Genomic DNA, 12,048 nt, shown 5'->3' with positions numbered 1-12,048 from the left:
TTACCTTACACTGTTGTGCACCATACTATCACATTCCCACTGGTACACTGATACGCATACCATAACATTTACACTATCCCACATTGTACTGATTCGCTGCACTAACACAATGTACTCATACTGTACCTTTTGCACTCATTTCGCATACATACACCGTATCTGATATGTCGACAATTTTTTTGCAAATCCCCATCTATACTAAGAACACCACTAGCAGCAACACCAGCGGCACCTTTTCCGGCCCAGGGAAGAGAGGTAGACAAGCCCCAGCACACGGCCGAGATGAGCGTCGAGGTCAAGGTAGAGACAAGGGTGCTCGGAGCCAGAACAGTGAGTCCGAGCCTGTATTGAGCGGAGATGATACCGAGGCCGGTGACTCTAAGGAGGTAGTGAGCCGATGCTCTGAGTCTGAGAGCGAAGACGATGATGCTAGCTTGGGGTTAGGAAGTAGAGATGACACCGAGGCTGGCTTTGAGGCAGGGAGTGGGGATGACGAAACTGGCTCTGGCTCAAAGTCTAATTTTAATAGCGATGCCGATGGAGACAGTGCCCTTGAGTCCCCTCCAAAGAAGAGAACGAAGAAGGCCTCTCGAGCTTGAGATGACTGGCATTGATTTTTGTACTTTTTTGCTTTTCTTTTATTTGGTAGTTCAGCACATGTATAGCTTCAGATAGGCTTTTACTTTTGCTTTTGAAAACTTATACTCTTTTTTGTAAAAACTATGATCAAGGGAAAACCCTGCAGTTTTATGAAAAGAGTTATTGTTTCTGCATCATGAGCACCACATTTGCAGAATGAAAATGGAGTTGAATTTGAAACCAAAAATAAAAACTTGTATTTGGCACGATGTTCTTAATTGGGTTATGAGTCGACCAACGACTAAAATACAAAATACAACTCGATAAACAAAACGAAAACAACTCAAAGACAAATATGCACACTTGCTAAAACCAAAAGACTCAAAACAAGACCTCAAAATACAAAAACCAAGACAAAGCCAGACTGCCAATACTACCAGGCCCACAAGTGGGCGGCAAGCCACAAAAAGTGGGCGGCCAGCCACTTGTGATGGATTCACCTGACGGTTGACAACTGGCCTCCACTCAGAGCCCTATATTCTACAAAAGGTCTTTCTTCGTGATTTATTCACCAGAACCTCATTTTTGCTTCCATAAATGGAGATATTCCTTGCCGAGAAGCTCCCAGATTAGATAGCCACTTTAGACGGCACGGAAAAGGTAAATTTCTAAGGTTTCGGCATAAACGTGCTTTTTCCGTTAAGCCGTATGCCACTTTGTTTTCCATTCCTCCACACTGCAGCCCGATGCTGGTACCCAATTACGCATGTATTTTGTTTCAGAACATAGGAAATGTGCACGAATCTTGAAGAATTTCGAGCATTGATGGAAACCCGGCGTGATGAAGAAATCATGCCTCAGCCCCGTTTTGGCCACGCCTAGGCTTTGGGACGAATGTGTGGGCTTACTTTGCACGATGCTCAATCGTTGGCCCATGATGGAGAGCTAGATTGTCACGACCCAAACCCACCCCTATAGGTTTAGCGTCGTAACCGACCAGTAATCCTTGGATTACCAAAGGCCTCATAACATAATAAGGTATAATTAGGGGCTACGGAAGTAATTACATAAAATATACATAGTCCATCGAGCTGTGAAGACATACATGGGACAAATAATCTTAAACTTTTATAAACATACAAGTGACGACAAAAGATACAGTATTTACACGTCACTTCATATACATAAAAACAGAGAAACTTGTTCAGGGAGCAAAAGAACAAAATCTTATGCAATCACAACAACACAGCCACTAGACTTGACTTAATCTGGAACCTCCTCGGGAGGAGCAAAAGTAGGCTGACAAAAACTGAGACGTTAGGTCCACAACCGTGAGCCTGGTCGTGTGCCTGATCACTTACATACATAATATAAATAGTGAGCAAAAGCCCAGTGAATAATAACAGAGTAAAGGGTTAAATGAATGATATCCCATAATTAAATCCATACATAGAACTAATTCATATTCATGTTCTCATTCAGTGCGTATACAAAATTCAAGAACCATGCTTGATCATTCATAGTTCATCCGTTAGTGCTAACAGATCATATACAGAACATCATAGATTATACTTGTTAGTTTCATAGAGGAACCTCCGGCCGAGTACGGATAACTTGCTAGTTCCATAAAGGAACCTCCAGACTGGGTACATATAACTTGCCAGTTTCATAAAGGAACCTTCGGACTGGGTACAGATAACTTGCCAGTTTCATAAAGGAACCTCCGGTTGGGTATAGATAACTTGCTAGTTCCATTAAGGAACCTTCAGACTGGGTACAGATAACTTGCCAGTTCTATAAAGGAACCTCTAGCCGGGTACAGATAACTTGCCAATTCCATTAAGGAACCTCTGGTCTGAGTACAAATAGCTCACTTGAATCATAGCATTAATGCCAAAGTTGGACAATCGTTCACAGTACAAAACATAGCATTTCATAGGACAGATCTTATTGCATTCGCAGAAAATAACTTAACTTGAACATAGCTTTACTAAGTTATTACTCATAGATAACCAGTGGCTCCAAATAGACGAGTAGAGTAGGCAATTCACTTAACTTGAGGCGCGTGACCTACGTAACAGGATAGACACATACATTGGAACACACACTCAGATTGTACATAACTTATTTCATTTGTTCTTAATACATTTCTAGCCTTTGTCCTCATCATAGTGTCTTGATCTTGGCCTAGGAATGCCTAGGATGGAATGAGGATGCAAAAATGTATTTGAAAATATTTTTCAAAACTTGCTGGAAACAGAGTCTACGCTCGAGTGTACATGCAAAATGTGAGGGTCCACTCGAGCGCAACTTCCATTGCTCGAGCGGTCTGCAAACTTTGAAAAAGTACTGGTTGCTTGGTTTTTACGCTCGACGGATGCTCGATCCCCGCTTGAGCTTAAGACTCAGACCTTCGCTTGAGCGTGGCTTTCGTCGCTCGAGCGATCTGTAAAAACACATGAACTTCTGGAAGCATGTATTTCATGCTCGAGCTGACTTCTGGTCGCTTGAGCGGAAGCGCAAGATTACAAGGTCGCCGCTTGAGTGTAGAATCCGACGCTAGAGCGGAAGTGCAAAATCTGGAATTTTCAAATTGCACTCCCCAGCTCCAAGCTCGAATTATACACCCCAAAACTCATCTTCTTAGGCCAAAATTCTCGAGAACATCTAGGAACTTGTAACATATTATGGTTTGAAGATCATTTCATGAAATCAAGGCCCAAAAGTATGTCAAACATGCAACAATTCAACTTGAAATGTACAAACATGGTATGAACATGACATACATGTGTTCACTTGAGTTTATGGCTTCTAAAACATGATCAAATGTGATCCATTGATGAAAAATGTTATGAATTCTTCAACTTATGCTAGAATTACAACATGTATGGAGAAAATCTTTGAAAACAACTTCAAAATACTATAAATATGCATGCATGTATAGAATGACTTATCTTTCTTTAATTCTAGCTCAATCCTTACACGACTTCATCTAATTCACTTGAATCCTTGTAAAATCTAACTTAATTACACAACTAAGAGTTTGATTCCTTACCTAGAGTCCACAATTCCCTTAGATTCTAGCTAGGGTCAACAAACTATCACCAATCCCTTCCAATTCTTGATCACTCTTAGCAAATCTCTTTTCCACCTTGAATTGAGCTCAAGTTTCTTCTTCTCCCTCTCTCACATGTTTGTTGCTCAAGATGATGGTAGGAATGAGTTCTCTCAGCTATGAGTGATCTATTTATATGTTTAATTAGCTAGGCTAATTAAGTGGGCATTAATTTAATCTAACTTAATCGTTCCAAATCGAATCTTGATTAAACCTACCATAATGTTCTAAAAATTCCAAATAGCACATAAATCAAGTCAATTTTTGAATCGGATGCCGATAAGGCCTTCAATTCGCAAATCGAATAAAAACATGAACAGATCTTTCTACGTTAAACAAATATAACTACAAAATAATGCAATGCACATGTAATTACTTAGGATTTTTTCTTAATTACTTGTTAGGCATAATTAAGCATGAATTAGTGCCAATCATGGGTCGGGGTTGTTACATAGATATACCTAGCTTGATTCATCGGTTATCTAACATTGGTGACAGAGGTGACCCTCTTTGGCGAGGTTTTCGGCAACGTGCCCTCTATTTATGTATGCTTGCGCATTTCTTTCTTGCCCCTAGTTACGGCGGAATCAGCATTCGGTTGATCGAAGTGGCCCAATGTCTGAAAGAAGGTAAGAGTTGTATCGGTTTGACGGTGGCCGAGACCTTGATGGGCTTAGATGATTTTCATCAGCGAGAGACCACCAGATTTGTAGGGAGTCCACTATTTCTTCAGGTATCGTTTCCCAACCTTTCTGATAAATGCCTCGCACATTACTCGACACTCATGCTCTATTTTCTCTCAAAGCCCTTTCTTTACTTTTCTTTCCACGCACATCTCTCTATTCTTTAATCTCTCTTATTTTTTATCCCTTCCCAGTTATGGCTCATGGATAAGCTGAAAGTGGTGGACCCTTGCCTCGAGTATTCAGCTCGATCTTGTTTCTTCTGCCAGTGACTAGTGAACTTTCCTAATGAGGGATGGTAGTGCAACTGGATGTGTAGCAGATCTGCAGTTGACATAGCTTGGCGTTACCCTTGGCTCAATTTGACTGAGATGAGTTACAGCATGACCCGGTAGCCAGGCATACAGTTGATTGGCCTCACGTACTGTGTGTTCTATTTTCCATTCCGGCTCAGATGCCAGTTCGGGCATGATCAGACTTGTCTAGAGGAGGGGATAGAATACCCGGCTTTATTCCCGATTCGTGCTTCACACTTGGCTCGGTACTTTGCTGCCTGGAGGACGAGAGAGCTTCTGGCCCCCGCCCCTAGTTTCAGTTATGTCCTTTTTGGCAAATGCTTGGCTTGGTTCGAGGATAAGGCAGAAGTGGGGCCTATTTTAGCTGTAGAGACTTCCGCAAACACGAGTAGAGAACGTAGGAGCACCTGACTCACCTATGTCCCTAGTTCATTACGTTGACCTTTTTTTTCAAGTTTTATGATGTAAAAGCAACTTTGATTTGTATCAGAGAGTTGGAAAATGTACTTGTCTTTAAATCAATGGAATTAAGGTTATAAGCACTAAAAATTTTCCTTTTGGTCCCAAAAATGGTCTAAGTTGTAAAAGGTAAAACTTTGAACAACATCAACTTTTATTAAAACTTTCCAAAACCATTTTCAAAAATGATCACTACCTGACACGCACAGAATCAAACCCTCAAGATGTACAACCTCGAATCAAAAGATCATAACTGCCCCTAATTGCATACCACTACTGCTTTGTATTGTAACCAGCTTTTCTTCCCAAAATGAAGATACAACCAAACTAATAGATGATGAACAAAGATGACATGATTAGAAAAATGGATAGCACCGTTGAGTTGGAGATGGTTATGGCCGAACTTTACGATGAAGTTGCCTATTGTCACGCCCCAAACCCGCCCCTATGGGTTTAGCACCGTAACCGGCCAATAATCCCAGATTACCGAAGGCCTGCTTAACAGTAATACAGCAAAACAGAGTACAGGGGCCTGGCGGAAGCCAATACAGTAAATAAACAATGTCTAATGAACTGTGACAGTCTGTATGCAAAAGACTTTTTCATACATATATGCAGTCAGTGACAAACAGTATGTACATATACACAATCATTCAGTTCAGGGACCTAATCCCTATTAAACCGTACGGTAACAGTCTACAGTTTACAAAACAGAACAGAAGGGGGAAAACTAAAACACCCCATAGCCTTAGCTTGACAAGCTCGGAACCTCGCAGTGAGGCACATAGGTTGGCTTGACAAAACTGGAGTTTACCCCGACGCTTCTAGCTGCGGTCTGGTGCCTGTACACCTACATATATATATGAACAGTGAGCTAAAGCCCAGTGAATAACATAATGCGTGAAGGGGTTTAGAATGAATGTCCTTACAGTAATGAAAACAGTTCATTAAATCAGTATTTCAGTCATTCAGTCAGTACAGTCATATGTGGTACATCCATTAGCATAACAGTACAGTAAACAGTAGGTCTTGAAAGACCGAACAATAAATGATGGCCATCAATCAGTAAACAGTAGTGGTTCCAACAAGGGAACCGACAGAGATCTCTGTAACAGTAACAGTAAACAGTAGTTGCTAAGGATGCCACAATACAGTTCAGAATATAGGACATACATTCATTCAATTAATAGTATCAGTGCAGAAAGCAGTACAGTTCAATGTTCAGAAGATAATCATTTTGAACATATCTTTACACAGTTGTTACTCACAGAGTTCTGGGCTACAGTAAAGCTAGAGCGCGTCCACAGTCGCCAACCCTACACAGTTTACAGATTGAGCACACACTAAGCTACACAGTTGGAAAAATAATAACTTAATCCCTAATTTGCCTCGGTGTGGTTCTACATCTATATCCTCATTAAAATGCCTTAAACTAGGCCTAATAATGCCTAGGATGAGATGAGGATGCAAAGATGCACTTTAAAAGCATTTTCAGAATTTTTAGAAAACAGGGGTCACGCTCGAGCGTAGGTTACTCCTCTCGAGCGGACATGCAGACAAAGGTTTCCGCTCGAGCGTAGACTTACCCGCTCGAGCGTTCTCCAAAACAGTCAAAAGTGCTGGATAGGTGAAAATCACGCTCGATTGGGCGTTCGACACCCGCTCGAGCATAAGACACAATGTCCTGCTCGAGTGTCAATTATTCCGCTCGAGCGGACTTCAAAACAATGCAAAGTACTGGGAGCATGAATTTCACGCTCGAGCGCCAGTCACCCCACTCGAGCGTGAGTTCAAAATCTGGAATTCCCAGATTTAAACCTCAAGCTCAAGTTTCAACTTTTAAAACATAAATTTCGATCTTCTTGGGCTAGTTTGCTGGAAAGCACATCAAAACTCATAGTTTAACATGATTCAAAGCTCAATTGTAAAATCTAAGCCCCAAAAGAAGATCAATTCAACTTAATTTCAAACCAAAACTCAAGAACATAACTTCAATTGAACATGCATGAGTTTAAACCAATTCAAGGCTTCAATACATGCTCTAATGAGCCAAATCTTTCAAAAACATGATGGTGTCATGAACCTTAGCTAGAACTTGTACATGCATGCAACAATTATCCATGAAATCAACTTAAAACTCAACAATACCAACATGCATGCCTGGAATGAGCTCCAACTCAACATTATTAGACTAAGACATGACTTAGCTCTCTAGAGGCTCAAGAACCATGCGAGAACAATCTTAAATACATCAATGAAAAGGTGAAATCCTTACCTAAGTCTGAATTATAAGGTGTAGGAGCTCAAATTCACAATTATCTTCTAAAATCTCCAAGTCTACAAGAAATTATCAAGGAGGAACTCACTTTCTCTCACTCTAACTCTCTTGGTCGGCAAGAACAAGGGAAATGAGTTGAGCAAATGTTTGATCTAGGTGTAATGAGGCTCAAAGGTGGTCTTAGATAGTGGCCACTCACAATGGCAAAATAGTAATTAAGTCAACAATGCAATTTAACCCATTTTAATCTAATTCAATCATACCAATTCAGTTTTCAGATAAATATGCCATAATTTCACATTAATTCTAACGATCATAGAACATTAATCGATTTCGGATTCGGCCGCCGATAAGGCCTTCAACTAACAGTTTAAACATAAAAACTGAACAGATAATTAAATAGTCAAACAGACAAACATACAATTAAACAGATACAGTCAATCGATTTAGTTTCAGATTTCAGTTAATCAGTTCAGTATTTCAATCAGGTCAATTACCAATCATAATCAGTCTCAGTTTAGTAGTAATCGGTAGTTTATCGGTAAACAGTGGTGAGGTTTGTTACAGTCTCCCCTCCTTAAAAAGAGTTTAGTCGTCTAAACTCGGGTTATCTTCGTTTTGGAAGAAAACAGGATTCAGTGGAAACAGTTCAGGATATCTTTTAGCCATGTCATCTTCCCTTTCCCAAGTGGCATACACGCCACCGTGGTTTTGCTAGTCCACTTTCACTAATGGGATCTCTTTGTTTCTCAACTTCTTGATCCGTCTGTTTACAATCTGACTAGGCCGTTTCTCGTAAGTGTAGTCATCACTCAGCACTACACAAGTAGACTCTATTACATGGAAAGGATCCCGGAGGTAATCCCTCAACATAGAAGTGTGGAAAACGTTGTGCATATGCTCCATTTCAGGAAGAAGCGCTACTTGATACGCCACCGGATTGATTTTCTCAATAATCTCGTACGGTCCGACATATCTCGGCGCTAACTTGCCTTTGACTCCAAAACGAGTCTGGCCTTTCATCAGTGTCACTTTCAAAAAAACGTGATCACCTACTTCATAATCTCTGTCCCTTCTTCTGACATCTGCATAACTTTTCTGTCTGCTCTGTGCAGTTTTCAGTCTCTATTGTATCAGTTTCACTTTCTCAGTTGTTTCATATACAATCTCGGGCCCAAGCAAAGGCCCATCTCCAACTTCTGCCCAGCAAATCGGAGATCTACATTTTCTGCCATACAATGCCTCAAAAGGCGCCATACCAATGCTCGAATGAAAACTGTTATTGTAGGCGAATTCAGCTAAAGGCAAATGGCTTTCCCAGTTTCCCTAAAAATCAAGGACACACATTCTTAATAGATCCTCTAGAGTTTGGATGGTCCTTTCAGACTGGCCATCTGTCTGAGGATGATAAGCACTACCCAGTCTCAGTTCAGTACCCAATGCAGTCTGTAAGCTTTGCCAAAATCTTGATGTAAACTTCGAATCCCTGTCAGAAACAATGGACACAGGCACTCCATGCAGTCTAACAATTTCATCAATATAGAGTATAGCCAATTTGTCCGCATTATAAATTGTCTTAACAGGTAAGAAGTGAGCAGATTTAGTCAGTCTATCAGCGATAACCCAAATTGAGTCCATACCTTTACTGGAGGGAGGCAATCCCACAATAAAATCCATGGTGATATGTTCCCATTTCCACTCCGGTATGGGTAAGGGCTGCAATAGGCCTGCGGGCCGTTGATGTTCAACTTTAACTTGTTGGCAATGAAGACATTTTGATACAAAATCAGCAATTTCTTTCTTTATTCCCGGCTACCAGAAATTCAATTTCAGATCTTGGTACATTTTCGTGTTCCCTGGATGGATAGACAGTTTTGAATTGTGGCCTTCTTGCAGAACTCTTCTTTTCAGTTTAGTGTCATTTGGTACACACAGTCTTTCTTGAAATTTCAGTACATTATTTTCAAATTTGAAACCCGGTCTTGGTTTAGTTTCCCTTCCTTCGATGATCTTCTTCAAGAAGTCATCCGATTATTATTTCTCTTTAATTTCTTCAATCAGTGCCGGTTGGGCAGAAATAGCAGCTATTGTTCCACCATGTTCTCACAAAACAATTTCAATTTCAGATTTTTCAAGGTCACAAAGCAATTCTTTCTGCCCGGTAAGCAAACAGGCTAAATTTCCAATCGATTTCCGGCTCAGTGCATCGGCGACAGTGTTGGCTTTTCCTAGATGGTACAAAATCTGTTGGTCATAGTCTTTAATCAGTTCTAGCCATCTCCGCTGTCTCATGTTTAGTTCTTTCTGTGTGAAGAATTATTTCAGACTCTTGTGATCTGTATACACCTCACATGTCGCTCCATACAGATAGTGACGCCAGATTTTCAATGCAAATACCATTGCGGCAAGTTCCAAGTCATGGGTTGGGTAATTCTTTTCGTGCGGTCTCAGTTGTCGGGAAGCATAAGCAATAACTCTCCCATTTTGCATTAAGACACATCCCAAATCCTTATGAAAAGCATCACTAAATACAGTATAACCATCCGTACCTGAAGGTAGGGTAAGAATCGGTGCAGTTACAAGTCGAGTTTTCAATTCTTGGAATGCTGATTCCCTTTGGTCAGTCCAGTCAAATGATATCCCTTTCTGAGTTAACTGAGTCAACGGTAAGGCAATTTTGGAGAAGTCTTTGACAAATCTTCTGTAATATCCAGCCAAACCCAAAAAGCTTTGGACTTCTGTCACATTTGTTGGTCTAAGCCAGTTTACTACAGCTTTAATTTTTTGTGGATCAACGGAAATTCCATCTTTGCTAACAACATGCCCCAAAACATAACATGATCAAGCCAAAATTCACATTTAGACAGTTTAGCATAAAGTTTGTGTTCTCTTAGGGTCTGTAGGGCAAGTCTCAGATGATGTTCATGTTCTTCTACACTCTTGGAGTAAATCAATATGTCATCTATGAATACAACTATAAAATCATCAAGGTATGGTTTAAAGATTCTGTTCATGAGGTCCATAATTGCCGCAGGTGCATTGGTAACTCCGAAAGGCATAACTAAAAATTCGTAATGTCCATACCTCGTTCGAAAAGCAGTTTTGTCAATGTCTTCTGGTTTAACTTTCAACTGATGGTATCCTGATCTGAGGTCGGCCTTAGAGAACACTTGAGCACCCTGTAACTGATCAAATAAGTCATCAATATGTGGCAATGGGTATTTATTTTTCACAGTTACCTTGTTCAGTTCACGGTAGTCAATACACAGTCTCAGTGAGCCGTCTTTCTTTTTCACAAACAAAACAGGTGCACCCCACGGTAGGGGTGAGTAGCAGATATACCGATCCGCCAAAACCGACCGAACCGAACCGATCTGCCGCATTTTGGACGGATGCGTGATGACGAGGGGACGGTTGCAGATTGATTTTCTCCAAACCGCCAATTTGGCGGACGGATGGCGGATTTGAGATTTCTTTGGCCGTAACCGAACCGCCAAACCGCGAGCACCCTAAGTAATTTATAAGACTTTGTGTTTTCAATTTGTTTAAATATTATGTTTGTGTTTTCAATTGAAAAAAAGTTTAAATATTCTGTTGAAAAAAAAATTTCAACTTTAATATATTTTTTGAATTGAAAAAAATAAACGTATTATTTATCTATATTTTTTGATTTTTAAATCTAACTCTAAAAATAATAAATGGAAAATATGATATATGCTGGTTGGTTTTTGTTTTCAAAAACATATATAGATATAACAATACAGAGACATACAGTCTCTACTATTGCTCTGTTCATGGTTTTGGTGGTTTGAATTGTTATTATATTTTAAGAACCATAGATTGTAATACTTGTGGATGAATCATTCTGTGATTGTAATATGTGGATGAGGCATGCAATGATCGTGATATTCTAAAGTTTTAAACTTTTTTTCTTTAGATAAGGCATACAGTGATTGTAATACTTTTTAAGTCATTGACTGTAATACTTTTTTTTTTTTTTTTTTTGAGGAAGTGCAAAAGTTGAATTATGTTGAAAATTTATAAAATTTTAAACCGCCAAACCGATTCGCATCCATCCGCCAAACCGCCAATCCGCTCAATCCACATCCGCTGGATTGGCGGACGGATGCGGATTGATTTTCTCCAATCCGCCAATCTGGCGGACGGATGACGGATTGGAGGTTCGGTGGCTGCAACCGACCCGCACCCACCCCTACCCCACGGTGAAGTACCGGGCCTGATGAACTTCTTATCTAACAGTTCCTGCAGTTGTACTTTCAATTCTTTCAATTCAGTCGGAGCCATTCGGTAAGGAGTTTTAGATACTGGCTGGGTACTCGAAATCACATCAATGGTGAATTCAATCTCCATGTCAATCAAATCCCCTGGCAGATTTTCTGGAAAAACATCTGGGAATTCTTTGACTATGGGAATGCTGTTCACATTAGCATTATCATCAGTAGATACAGTCAATATAGAACACAGATATCCTTTACACCCTTTTCTAATCAATTTAACAGCTTTCACAAATGAAATCAAATACGGAGGAGGTACTACTCCAATCCCATTAAACACAAATTCGGGTAAACCCAGGAGACAGAAAACTACTTGTTTCGTTACACAGTCTATGGTAGCATG

Source organism: Camellia sinensis, chromosome 15 (genome assembly GCF_055761805.1).
Source record: "Camellia sinensis isolate YWXY chromosome 15, ASM5576180v1, whole genome shotgun sequence".
NCBI lineage: Eukaryota > Viridiplantae > Streptophyta > Magnoliopsida > Ericales > Theaceae > Camellia > Camellia sinensis.
This window is presented reverse-complemented; position numbering follows the sequence as displayed.